The sequence below is a fragment of the Zootoca vivipara genome, chromosome 11 (assembly GCF_963506605.1).
Source record: "Zootoca vivipara chromosome 11, rZooViv1.1, whole genome shotgun sequence".
Lineage (NCBI taxonomy): Eukaryota > Metazoa > Chordata > Lepidosauria > Squamata > Lacertidae > Zootoca > Zootoca vivipara.
Genome location: NC_083286.1, coordinates 51,427,203 through 51,439,716, shown reverse-complemented (window position 1 = coordinate 51,439,716; position 12,514 = coordinate 51,427,203). Strand labels below are relative to the sequence as shown.

Genomic DNA, 12,514 nt, shown 5'->3' with positions numbered 1-12,514 from the left:
TTGCAAGCATTCAAGTGACTGACCATGCACACAAAACAAGAAAAGTTTTGCATTTGAGAACCAACATGAGTATCAATGAGTACAACGCTTCATCTGGGGGTCAGGATTTACACAGCAGTTAGGACACTAGATTGAAACTCTGAAAAGCCGTAAGCTTAACATTCCTCCACAGGAAGCAAGCAACTCCATGGTTGGAAGGAACTAACACCAGACCCGGCATGTTTGACTTTACGGAGACTGACTTGCATGGGCCACAAAGACACATTTTAAAACCAGCATGCAGGAAAGATTCCCTAAAGTTGTGTCTGCACCTGGGTAAGTTGATCCTTCCTTCATACACCTGTGTCCCTAGGGCTCTTCCACAAGGAGCCAGAGTTGACCATGTGACTCATATCCAATGCAGGAATACATGACAGCTCTTTTAAATAAGAGAGAACCAGCCACGTTACTCTGGAGCTGAGTACTGTAAACATGGTTGTAACCATGTTGTTGTTGTTGTTTAGTCGTTTAGTCGTGTCCGACTCTTCGTGACCCCATGGACCATAGCACGCCAGGCACTCCTGTCTTCCACTGCCTCCACATGTTGCCCAGACCTAATTTGTCCCAGGGCTCAGCCCCAACATCAGTTTTTTCTGTCAGCATCTCAACATCTTGCATTATTCATCTATTTCCATCCCACCTCTCCTCCAAGGAGCTCTTCTACATGATCTGTTTTGTCATTGCAACAACTTTGTGAAGTAGGTTAAGCAAAGAGATCCAAGGTTATCCAATGAGCACACGGCATGAGTGGGATTCTGAACATGGGTCTGCCTCCAACACTCTAGCCATTATGCTACCCCAGTTTCCAATACAGGAATAGATCTATGGAGCTGTACATGAGATGGTCTAGCACTGTCTACCCAGATTGAGAGAAAAATCGTCTGCACTTCTACCCAGAAGTAAGTTGTATTGTGTTCAGCGAGGCTTACTCCCTGGAAAGTGTGCCCAGAATTGCATTCTAAGACCCCTTATGCCAAGGATTAAACCTGGAAGCTTCTAATATGCATGACAGTCCCTCTACCACGTAGCATGGCTCCTCTATCTGAGCCAGTAATCCCTACTCGGTTTAGGTGACCTTTAGGCCAATCACTGCCTCTCACCCTAACCTACCTCACAAGTTTGTTGGGGGGATTAAATGAGATGGCGGAGAACCATGTTTGCCACCTTGAGCTCCCTGGAGAAAAAGTTGAGATATAAATGAAATCAATCAATCAGATTCAATCATACATACACACTGAGATCACTATATAGAAATAGTAATAATGTGAAATGAGAATGGAGATAAGTAGGCCTACTTGCGAGAAGATGCGCAGTGCTTTCCCCTCTGCGTTAAACAAAGGAACTTCAACAGGTGTCACTTCCAAACAGATTTTACCCACCCCACCCCCAATTTCCTCTTCTTCCCACCTCTCCCCCCCCACTAAAATTAAGCAGCTCTCTCTCTCTCTCTCTCTCTCTCTCTCTCTCTCTCTCTCTCTCTCTCTCTCTCTCTCTCTCTCTCTCTCTCCAGTTGCTCATATGAGCCCACCTCCTCTGGCTTATAATTCAATGGCCACCGCAGCCACTGAAACCACTGGCATAAGGGGAGAGACAAGCTTCCGAGACGCACAGAACTCTTCTCCCGAAAACACAAGTTTCATCATGGCCCCTTAGTCTGAAACTTCGCTCAGTCTCTGCGTCCGAAGCAGAACACCATCTCCCGCTTTTCCCAACTAAATTATTAAGCACAGATAAGAGAAAGAAAGAAAGAAAATCTTCCAGCTTTGAGGCGGGTGGAGCAGGAGCAGCTCTTGCCTAATGGCCCGTCAAGGAATTATCTCCAGGGCGAGGCAGGCAGCAACCTTCCCAAAGTGGAAAATTCCCTCTCCAACACACCCAGGCGTGTGTGGGCAACCCGACCCGCAAGTTTGTCCTCCCTGGGGTGCTCCTCGGCTTGGGTGGAGGCGGGGGGGGGGCTCCATCCATCCACCCGGATTCTCTCCTGCTCCCTCTTACCCCAGTGCGTTATCTCCTCGCCGTGTGTGCGCGCGCGCTTCACTCCGGGCAGCGATTGCCTCGGGTCTCCGCCGCTCCTGGCTCCTGCCGAGTCCCTGCCCGGCTCTTCCCAAACACCGACGGCGCTGGCTCCTCCCTGCCACCCGCCAGCCCGCCCGCCCCCGGGAGCAGGCCAACCTGGAAGCGGCGCAGTCTCTTCCACACAAGGCGGATCGGAAGCGACGCCGTCGCCACATGCCTTTCCAGCCTGTCAGCAGAAGCTCAGCTGCAGCACTTTCCCCGAGTCCTTGGGCTTGTTTGTTCTTTCTTGGGGGGGCTGGGGGGGCAGTTTTCCCCTCCCGTCCATCCAGCGTGGGGGAAAGTTTGCGCGGAGTTCCAGAGAGAGGTTAAAACGAACAGGTGCATCTGCCAGCCTGCAACTATTTAGGTTAGGTGAAAAACAGCATCCATAAGAAAGTTTGCCTTTAAGGTGGGCCATTCCCTGCCCCCCAAGATCTATTACCTTCCCCATGGGCGTAGCCAGGATTTCTTTTAGGAGGGGGAGGCTTTATGTTGGGGGGGCAGAACCAAGCTTATCTGCAACGCAATTGTTCAGTTAGTTAAGTGTTTTTATTTATTGGTTAAGGGGGGCAGCTGTGTCCCCCCCATCCCCCACCAGCTATGCCTATGATCTTCCCTGTCCTGATGGATTTTGGGCCAAGTTTTTCCAGATCTCTGAAAACTAGGAAACTATAGTTTGGAGTGGATTTTTTCATGTCTTGGACTGGGAATACAGAAAACTACTGAATAGCCAACAGCAGCTTTTCAGGGTCTCAGAATTTCCCCATCACTTGCTGTTGGATGCTTTGTTACCTAGAGGTGCCAGTGGTTGGATGCAGGACTTCGGGCAGGGCCACAGATAGTTAAAATATTTTTATTGATTTACTTGATTTTGGGGGTGGGAGCTGCCCCCCATGCTAACTTTGAAGGCCACATTTCTGACTGGGCAGTCTAACAGGAAGCTCATGCAGGTGAGGGGCAGGGCCAGATGTAAAAGTGGGCAGAGCAATGAATGTCGAAGGACAAATTCCAGCCAGGCAAAAACACTCAAGGAGGGTGCAGAGCAGGGCTGGGGTGAACTGTGGCTTGCAGAAAGAAGGCGTGTCTGTGGAGGGGGTTCCAAGGAGCAGACAGAGAGGCCTGGAGATCACATTTGGTCCCCGAGACTGAGATTCCCCATCCCTGATATAACGCTTATTCTCTTCCACTGAACTATGGTTTGCCCCTCACCACCACCTCAAGAGGACTCAAACAAACCATTCGGTATAGTGGTGCCTGCAGGCTGACATTTGCCAGCACCGGCTTGTGTCACAGTTAAAATTCCAGTGTGGATCATCTGCTGCTATGAGATGTCCTTCTTTGGTTATTTCCTGGAGTTGCTGCAACATGGGTCCATCCCAAAGCACAATGGTTTGAATTATGGTGCTGGATGAGACTCTTGAGAGTCCCATGGACTGCAAGAAGATCAAACCTATCCATTCTGAAGGAAATCAGCCCTGAGTGCTCACTGGAAGGACAGATCGTGAAGCTGAGGCTCCAATACTTTGGCCACCTCATGAGAAGAGAAGAATCCTTGGAAAAGACCCTGATGTTGGGAAAGATTGAGGGCACTAGGAGAAGGGGACGACAGAGGACAAGATGGTTGGACAGTGTTCTCGAAGCTACGAACATGAGTTTGACCAAGCTGCGGGAGGCAGTGGAAGACAGGAATGCCTGGCGTGCTCTGGTCCATGGGGTCACGAAGAGTCGGACACGACTAAACGACTAAACAACAACAAATATCAGAAGCCCTGGACAACATGGGAGAAGCAAATGATGTGACTCTTTCCTAAACCAGCAGTGCTCTGGTTTCCAAAAGGAGCAACACTACTTGCTGTAAGAAGCAGCTACTAGTTCAAGATGTGAGCATTTCTGATGTTATCTTTCCGGGCTGGCACAGCCACAGCTCCCACACCATGAAGGTACCATTTAGGCAAACCTCCTCTTCTCTAAACAGAAGTGCATTTTGCTTTATTTCGCTCATGGAAATCATCCTCATTGAAAGCATGTGATCCTCATGATGGATAAGTAAGACCGGTAATCAACCCCTAATGGCCAATATATAGAAAAAGGCAGGCATTGTCGCTTTGCAGAAGCAAAGGAAGTAGTGGGACTGCAGTACCAAGTACTTGGAAGGTGTGGGATTTGCCAGTAGCCACCCAGTTCTGCTTGCTTTTGAAAACAATCTGTTGCAAGATTTCAGCCACTGTTATTGGTATCTTCACAAATCTGAAAGTACATGTGCGTATCATTCTCCTAAAGCCTCCCAACCAGCAGAATTTGTGCATGCAAATACCCTCCCAATAAAAGAAGACCGGTTGGGTCAGGAGCTGCCATTGCTACAGCATATTCCGTTTACAAGGTATGTGTCTCATATCTTTATAACCTCCAGGCTAAAACTACTAGAACAAGCATAGGGATTGCGCTTGTTAACTTTATAGAAACTTCAGAATTCACTGTCAGAATCTGCAGCAGCTCCTTCCGGGCACCAAGGAGGGCAGGCTGAATTCCTCCTTTCTTTAACCTATACAGTGGTACCTCTGGTTACGAACTTAATTCATTCCGGAGGTCCGTTCTTCACCTGAAACCTTTCTTAACCTGAGATACCACTTTAGCTAATGGGGCCTCCCGCCGCCGCCGCAATTTCTGTTCTCCTCCTGAGGTAAAGTTCTTAACCTGAGGTACTACTTCCGGGTTAGCAGAGTCTGTAACCCAAGGTACCACTGTAAATTCATTTGATACAAGGTGCCAGAAGTACATTACTCTAAAAAGCTTGAGCATTCATGGAGCTGGAGTAAAAGATGCAGCTTGGTGGTAAATCACACACTATGCGTGGAGAAAGTCCTGGGTTCAATAACCAGCAGGAAATAATCCAGGGTCAATATCCAAAGGAATTCAGTAGGGCATGAGCATGACCAAGGAACAATCTATGTGGCTTCTAACAACTGGAAGGCTCCAGAGGGAGATCTTATATATTGTGGGCTCCTAAAGTACAACCTTTTAATGAGGGTGAAAGAGGAGAGCGCAAAATATGGTCTGAAGCTCAACATCAAAAAAACCAAGATCATGGCCACCGGTCCCATCACCTCCTGGCAAATAGAAGGGGAAGAAATGGAGGCAGTGAGAGATTTTACTTTCTTGGGCTCCTTGATCACTGCAGATGGTGACAGCAGTCACGAAATTAAAAGACGCCTGCTTCTTGGGAGAAAAGCAATGACAAACCTAGACAGCATCTTAAAAAGCAGAGACATCACCTTGCCGACAAAGGTCCGTATAGTTAAAGCTATGGTTTTCCCAGTAGTGATGTATGGAAGTGAGGTAAAGGTAAAGGGACCCCTGACCATTAGGTCCAGTCGTGACCGACTCTGGGGTTGCGCGCTCATCTCGCATTATTGGCCGAGGGAGCCGGCGTTTGTCCGAAGACAGCTTCCAGGTCATGTGGCCAGCATGACAAAGCTGCTTCTGGCGAACCAGAGCAGCACATGGAAACGCCGTTTACCTTCCCGCTGTAGCGGTTCCTATTTATCTACTTGCATTTTGACGTGCTTTCGAACTGCTAGGTTGGCAGGAGCTGGGACCAAGCAACGGGAGCTCACCCCATCACAGGGATTCGAACCACCGACCTTCTGATCAGCAAGCCCTAGGCTCAGTGGTTTAACCACAGCGCCACCTGGGTCCCTGAGAGCTGGACCATAAAGAAGGCTGATCGCCGAAGAATTGAGGCTTTTGAATTATGGTGCTGGAGGAGACTCTTGAGAGTCCCATGGACTGCAAGAAGATCAAACCTATCAATTCTTAAGGAAATCAGCCCTGAGTGCACCCTGGAAGGACAGATCGTGAAGCTGAGGCTCCAATACTTTGGCCACCTCATGAGAAGAGAAGAATCCTTGGAAAAGTCCCTGATGTTGGGAAAGATTGAGGGCACTAGGAGAAGGGGACGACAGAGGACAAGATGGTTGGACAGTGTTCTCGAAGCTACGAACATGAGTTTGACCAAACTGCGGGAGGCAGTGCAAGACAGGAGTGCCTGGCGTGCTATGGTCCATGGGGTCACGAAGAGTCGGACACGACTAAACGACTAAACAACAACAAAGTACACTCTAAACACAGCTGCTGGCAGTAAAGGCTTAATGGGGATTTCTCACTCGTGAGTAGACTGCTTACAGTGGTTCTAGATCTGTAGACATTGTACTGTGTTGTTGTTCTTCCAGCCTGGACTTTTGTTACCAGTCCTCTCAAGGACTGTGGGTCCCTCCTCTTCCTCTTCTGACAGTTTCAGGGGATTTTTCAACAGGCATCAACTTGGATCTTCAAGGGGATCCACAGCATTGGATCGGGGGGGGGGGCTGCCTGCTCCTCAAGGTTGTGGATCTGTGAGGTGTCTGGTTCTTCCTCCAAGGAGTCAGTGTCTGGTACCAGGTCAGGACCAGATATGACATCAGTGTGGTAAAAAAAAAAAAAAATTCCCCACCCAGTGCCGGATTTACGTATAAGCTAAATAAGCTGTAGCTTAGGGCCCCATTCTCTTGCCCCCCCCCAAAAAAACACAGGATGTACATTTCCAAAATACAAGATAAAAAACAAATAAGATGAAACCGACTTACAGCAACAGTGTTTTGTGTTGTGTGGGCTCCTATGATGTAAGTAATGGGCCCCTCCTGCTAGCCTGCTCCCTAAAATATCACTGCTCATTTCTATATACAGTGGTACCTTGAATTTGTTCCGGAAGTCTGTTCCGAAAGCAAAGTGTTCCAAAACCAAGGCGCGCTTTCCTATAGAAAGTAATGCAAAACGAATTAATTCGTTCCAGACTTTTTAAAAACAACCCCTAAAACAGCAATTTAACATGAATTTTACTATATGTTGTTGTTGTTTAGTCATTTAGTCGTGTCCGACTCTTTGTGACCCCATGGACCATAGCACGCCAGGCACTATTTTACTATATATTCAACACAAAAAGGCGACAATTTGTTATTGACAAAGGGCAGCTGGACCTATAAAGGGTCTCATTACCTTTAGTAGCTAGGGCCTCATCAAACCTAAATCCCATCCCTAAGGTAAAAGGAAGAACTTCCCTTGAAAACAAAACCATTTACAATTATAGCAATGATCTCAGGTGCTTGGTAGCCCGTATCCTTGCCTTTCTATGGTTCAGTTTAAGCATAGGGGAATATGTAACTTTTGCCATTGTGCTTTTTCAGACTGAGCAGCACTGGAAATCAGGGAGGCTTCAGATAAATATTTAACAGAAAAAGGGGGGAACCCACCCTTGGCCACTTTGCAATGATAAGGTAAAATTAACCTTGCACTCACCCAAATTCTGAAGTGCCCTTAAAAAGAGGCGCAAAAAAATAAAAGCCTCTTTTGCAGGAAAAGTAAAGCTCTAAGAAGCTGAAGGACAGGTTTCGGCACAGCACCAGACTTATCTACAAAGTGATATCCTTTTAAAAACCATAACTACCTGGGCGCCTCCTTTTTTAAGCCAAGGTTATATTCCTTGGGGAAGCGAAATCAGGCCTGACATTCCTCCATGTTTGACTTGTAAACACAGGAAAGGTGGGGCACGGTTCCAAAGTCTATTGCTCCTGTCATACAAGGCTGGGAGGTAGCAAGCAGAACTGTTCAGGTTCTGTACCCACCCTCCATTCAAATTTCGCACAGAGGAGAACAAAGTCTGCCTGTGGAAAAACAAGGCTTTGTTCTTGGATAATGCATACAGAATTGGCCATGGTGCTTGCTGCTCAGCTTGAACGGTTTATTCTGAATTTGCCTTTTGATGGCGGAGGGTCCTCCAGAGACATCATTTTTATTCGGTATTGCTTATCTTATTTTATTAAATATCTTATATTCTATTTATTCTATTATTTCTTGCCCACCCTTCACATGAACACACGATGTAATAACACAATATTATTATTATTATTATTATTATTATTATTATTATTATTATTATTATTAAAAGTTACAACTGCCGAAATAAGGTGGGTCCTAAAAATATACACCTTGGGTATCATAAGCAAGGGCAAAAAGGTTCAGCGTCAGTGAAAACCGGCATTTGACCTGATCCACCAGGCCTCCTCTCATGTTCACATTGTTTGGTTTGCTTACTTGAGTTGGAGCTCTTGGACATTCTCGGAGGGGAGCAATGGGGGGCATTCCAACTGATAATCCTCTCTGTTCCCCCAGAGAATTGAGATTACTGTTAGCATGTATGACGACAGGGCACTTTCTTCCTGTGACACCTGTCCTGTCATGTGTCAAAGCCCATCCACCTGTACATACACACTGCCCATATTTGTCGCTTGAGGTATCTTGTCTCAGCATCACGCTGTAATGTATGTGAAGCCTGTAATTTCCTGTGTAGGAAGCCTTATTGTGATCAGATGAGATTCTTCCTTGAATATCAGGTTTGGCTGGTTCGTTCCTTCCTGACCTCATACATCCTTTGGTATCAAGAACATCTTCTTGAGACATTGGGTTGGAGGGTTATACTTTGGGTGATAAGATATTTTGAGGGGGGCAGGGGGCAGGTTCCAAACTATTACCCACTTTCTCAATTCCAATCATTATCCAAATGAGAATACCTTCAAGGATGGATTGCTGCAATGGACTCTATGTGAGGGCCTGGTTCCAATAGATCAGGCATAGGCAACCTTGGCTCTCCAGATGTTTTGGAACTACAACTCCCATGATCCCTGACCACTGGCCCTGTTAGCTAGGGATCATGGGAGTTGTAGTTCCAAAACATCTGGAGAGCCAAGGTTGCCTATGCCTGCAATAGATCATGCAAAATGCAGCGGTTGGACTGCTGATGGCAGACAACATTGTTTAAACTTCTACACTGGCTGCCCATCTGCTACCAAGCCAGGTTCAAGGTCCTTTGCATTAATTTACAAAGTGCTGAACAACTTAGGTTGAGAGGACCTTAGCTTATATCCCAACTCAATAACTGAGATCATCTGCAGGAGCATTCATGCTCATTCCTGAGTTGATAAGGCTCTTTTGAAAGCAACAAGAAACAGTCTTTGGTGACATCCTCCCAGTATTATGGGATACTGTACTCTGCCAACAGTATCTGTGCCATGCCTTTTACATGCCTGCTGATAACGTTACAGTTTCATCAAGCTTATGCAGGCAATTAACAATACATATTTCCATAACAGCTACCTGATTTCTGGCTTCAATTTTTTTATGCATTTTAAGTGTTTTATGTATAATTGTTGCAAACCACTCTGATAATTTTTTTAAAAAAATGAATACAGGTATATAAATCTTTTTTCATAAATGGAAAGTTGTTGATTAATTTATATTCCCATATTCCCCAGTTTCAGCAACACTGGAAGTTTTTGCCCTTATCTTAAATTTCCAACATGCAGTTTTTGTTTAGTCATTTAGTCGTGTCCGACTCTTTGTGACCCCATGGACCAGAGCACGCCAGGCACTCCTGTCTTCCACTGCCTCCCACAGTTTGGTCAGACTCATGTTCAAGGACACTGTCCAACCATCTTGTCCTCTGTCATCCCCTTCTCATTGTGCCCTCAATCTTTCCCAACATCCAGGGAGCCTTCTCTTCTCATGAGGTGGCCAAAGTATTGGAGCCTCAGCTTCAGGATCTGTCCTCCCAGTGAGCACTCAGGGCTGATTTCCTTCAGAATGGATAGGTTTGATCTTCTTGCAGTCCATGGGACTCTCAAGAGTCTCCTCCAGCACCATAATTCAAAAGCACCAACCCTGGGCTATTTCCTTCATTCCTTAGAAACCACGATACCAAATATTTGTGTGCAATTGCATGCACACCTGTAAATATGCAGCCAACTATATTGGGGGCAGGTGATGTAGAAGGAGCCTGTCCTTAGCTGAAGTAAGGCTTCCACAGTCAAACTCAAGCATGAACATGGCACCTGACAAATAATTTGCAGCAAGCATTGCCAGCCTGTTGGGAACGCTACTTTATGGAAGTGAGTCATGGGCAACTTATGCTAATGACCAGTACCAAGATAAAGGTCTACCAGGCTTGCGTGTTGAGCACACTGCTTTATTGCCAGCCTAGTTATCAAGGAAGCTGAGCAGAGGAAAAGAAAGCTGATGGTGTGCCAAATGTTCTGCAGTTTCTCCCCCTGCAAAAGAGGCTTCCATTTTTCTGCCTTATTCTCAGGACACTTCAGTCCTTCTGTGAGTGTGGGGTTTTGAGCTTACATCATTGAGAGATGGTGGAGGGTGTGGCTGTTTGGCTATCTTTGCATTGTGCAGCCTCCCTGGCTGCCTCTACTATCTGATCTTTTGAAGAAGAAAAAAGCCCCAGGGAAGCCCCTTACTTTGGGCTTTGATTGAAGGGTGGCACCTGGGGAGGCTGCAGAATGTAAACCGCTGATGATTTGATTTGTAGAGTGAATACGGTACTAGAACACTCCTGGGCTAACCCAAAAGTAAGACAAGTACATCAAAATCCCAGCACCCTACAAATGACAATTTCACACACACAAAAACCCTCCCCCTTTTGGTCATTTTCAAATACAATCTATTTTCTCACTAAATGGCAAAGAATGGTTAAAAAAGAGGACACAATGCATTTTTGACACAGCATCTGTATCTTTATTGAGACCAATCGAGCCTATGTTAATTCTAAAATAATTAGAAGTTGTGACACATTTGAACCCGAATGCCACATGAGGACAAGGCTATCAAATGGCTCCTAGCTGTGATGACTGTGGTCTCTCTCCATGGCTGGAGGCCATATTGCTTCTGAATACCAGATGCTCTTGTGTTGGGTCCTTCTTTCAGGCTTTGCCTGAGCATCTGGTTAGCCACTATGAGAACAGAATGCTGGACTAGATGAGCCATTGACCTGATCCAGCAATCTTCTCTTATGTTCTTATTTTCAGAGTCTGCTTCTTTTTTGCTGGCACAAGGTGACTTTTCAAGACTTTTCATTTTTGAGTAGGTGCCAAAAAACAACAACACCCCACCTCTCTGTAGGATCCTGCTGTCCAACTGTACCAGTATGACTAATAGGGGAAGCAGTCTCACAATTTCATAATAATTGTTGTTATTTTATTATTTATACCCCACACATCTGACTGGGTTTCCCCAGCCCCTCTGGGTGCATATAAAAACATAATAAAACATCAAACAAACTGTAAGCCAACCCGGGACTATGGACTTCTTTCAAATATTTTCTTTTAAAATAAATTCTTTATTGAAATTCATTGATGTCATTACAGATTTAACTTCACACATTCACATACATACATACATACATACATACATACAAAGAAGAAAATATTCTTAAATTATTTAACCATAATATATCAATTCAAACTTCTAATTCCGCTTAGATTTCAACTAAGCTATAATCAAAAAATAATACAGTCATACCTTGGGTTACGAACGCTGTGGGTTGTGCGTTTTCGGGATGCGGACCGCGCCAAACCCAGAAGTACCGGAAGGGGTTACTTCTGGGTTTCGGCGCTCGCGCATGTGCAATAACCACAAAATGACACACACATGCGCAGAAGCGCCGGATCGCATCACCTGCGTGCGCAGATGCAGCGCCTCCCACGCAGATCACGTTTGCAACCCGAGGTATGACTGTACATAAAATAAAGTAACATATAACAAAGTAAAGTAAAGTAAATGTAGACTTCCCATCATTTCCCGATATAGTTGTCATTTATTATTTTGAATGTACTTATAACTATTACCTTACTCTTAATTTACTTTCCAATACTTTTTTACAACATGTCATACCAATTTTTCTTTATTTCCTAATATTTTACATACACAAGGGTCATTCATAGTACGCCATAGTATGTCGCTGTTATTTTTTGTAAGTATCTCTTAAACATTTCCCATTTTTGAAAAAAATGAGTGTTTTGTGTTGCCTCTTAACCTATTTGTTAATTGAGCCATTTCTGCATTTCTGTCTAATAATTTATTTTGCCATTCCATTAACATTGGTATCTCCCTCCCCCCTTCCAGTTAGGTGCTATTAATAGATGGGTGGTAGCTGTTGCATATAGAAAGATTTCTCTTACGTTTTTCGGGATATCTTTACCTAGAATTCTGAACAGAAAAGCCTCTGGTTTCTTTAAGAATGTTAAAAAAAAATTAAAAAAAATTCAACTCATCATAAACAATATTCCAAAACTCCTTAATTTTTCTGCATGTCCACCACATGTGGTAAAAATCTCCTGCCTTTTCTCCGCACTTCCGACATTTATTTGAATTATTTTTATACATCTTGGAGAGTTTTGATGGTGTAAGATACCACCGAAACTGCATTTTCATCATATATATTTTTAATAGTGTAACATTCAGTAAAGTTCATGTTAGTTTTCCAGAGTGATTCCCATTCTCTCATCATAACAGGGCGTCCGATATCCTGCACCTATCTGATCATAAC

General features: G+C 45.0%; 1 protein-coding gene across 1 annotated transcript in view; it reads right to left on the bottom strand.

Moving 5' to 3' along the window:
* CCDC68 (coiled-coil domain containing 68) overlaps positions 1-2,136 on the bottom strand; it is a 29,217-nt gene extending 27,081 nt beyond the window's left edge. The window contains exon 1 of the mRNA XM_035100522.2: positions 2,035-2,136. The gene's annotated coding sequence lies outside the window, so the exon portion shown is untranslated. The remainder of the gene's footprint in view (positions 1-2,034) is intronic.
* Between the last annotated feature and the right edge of the window lie 10,378 nt (positions 2,137-12,514).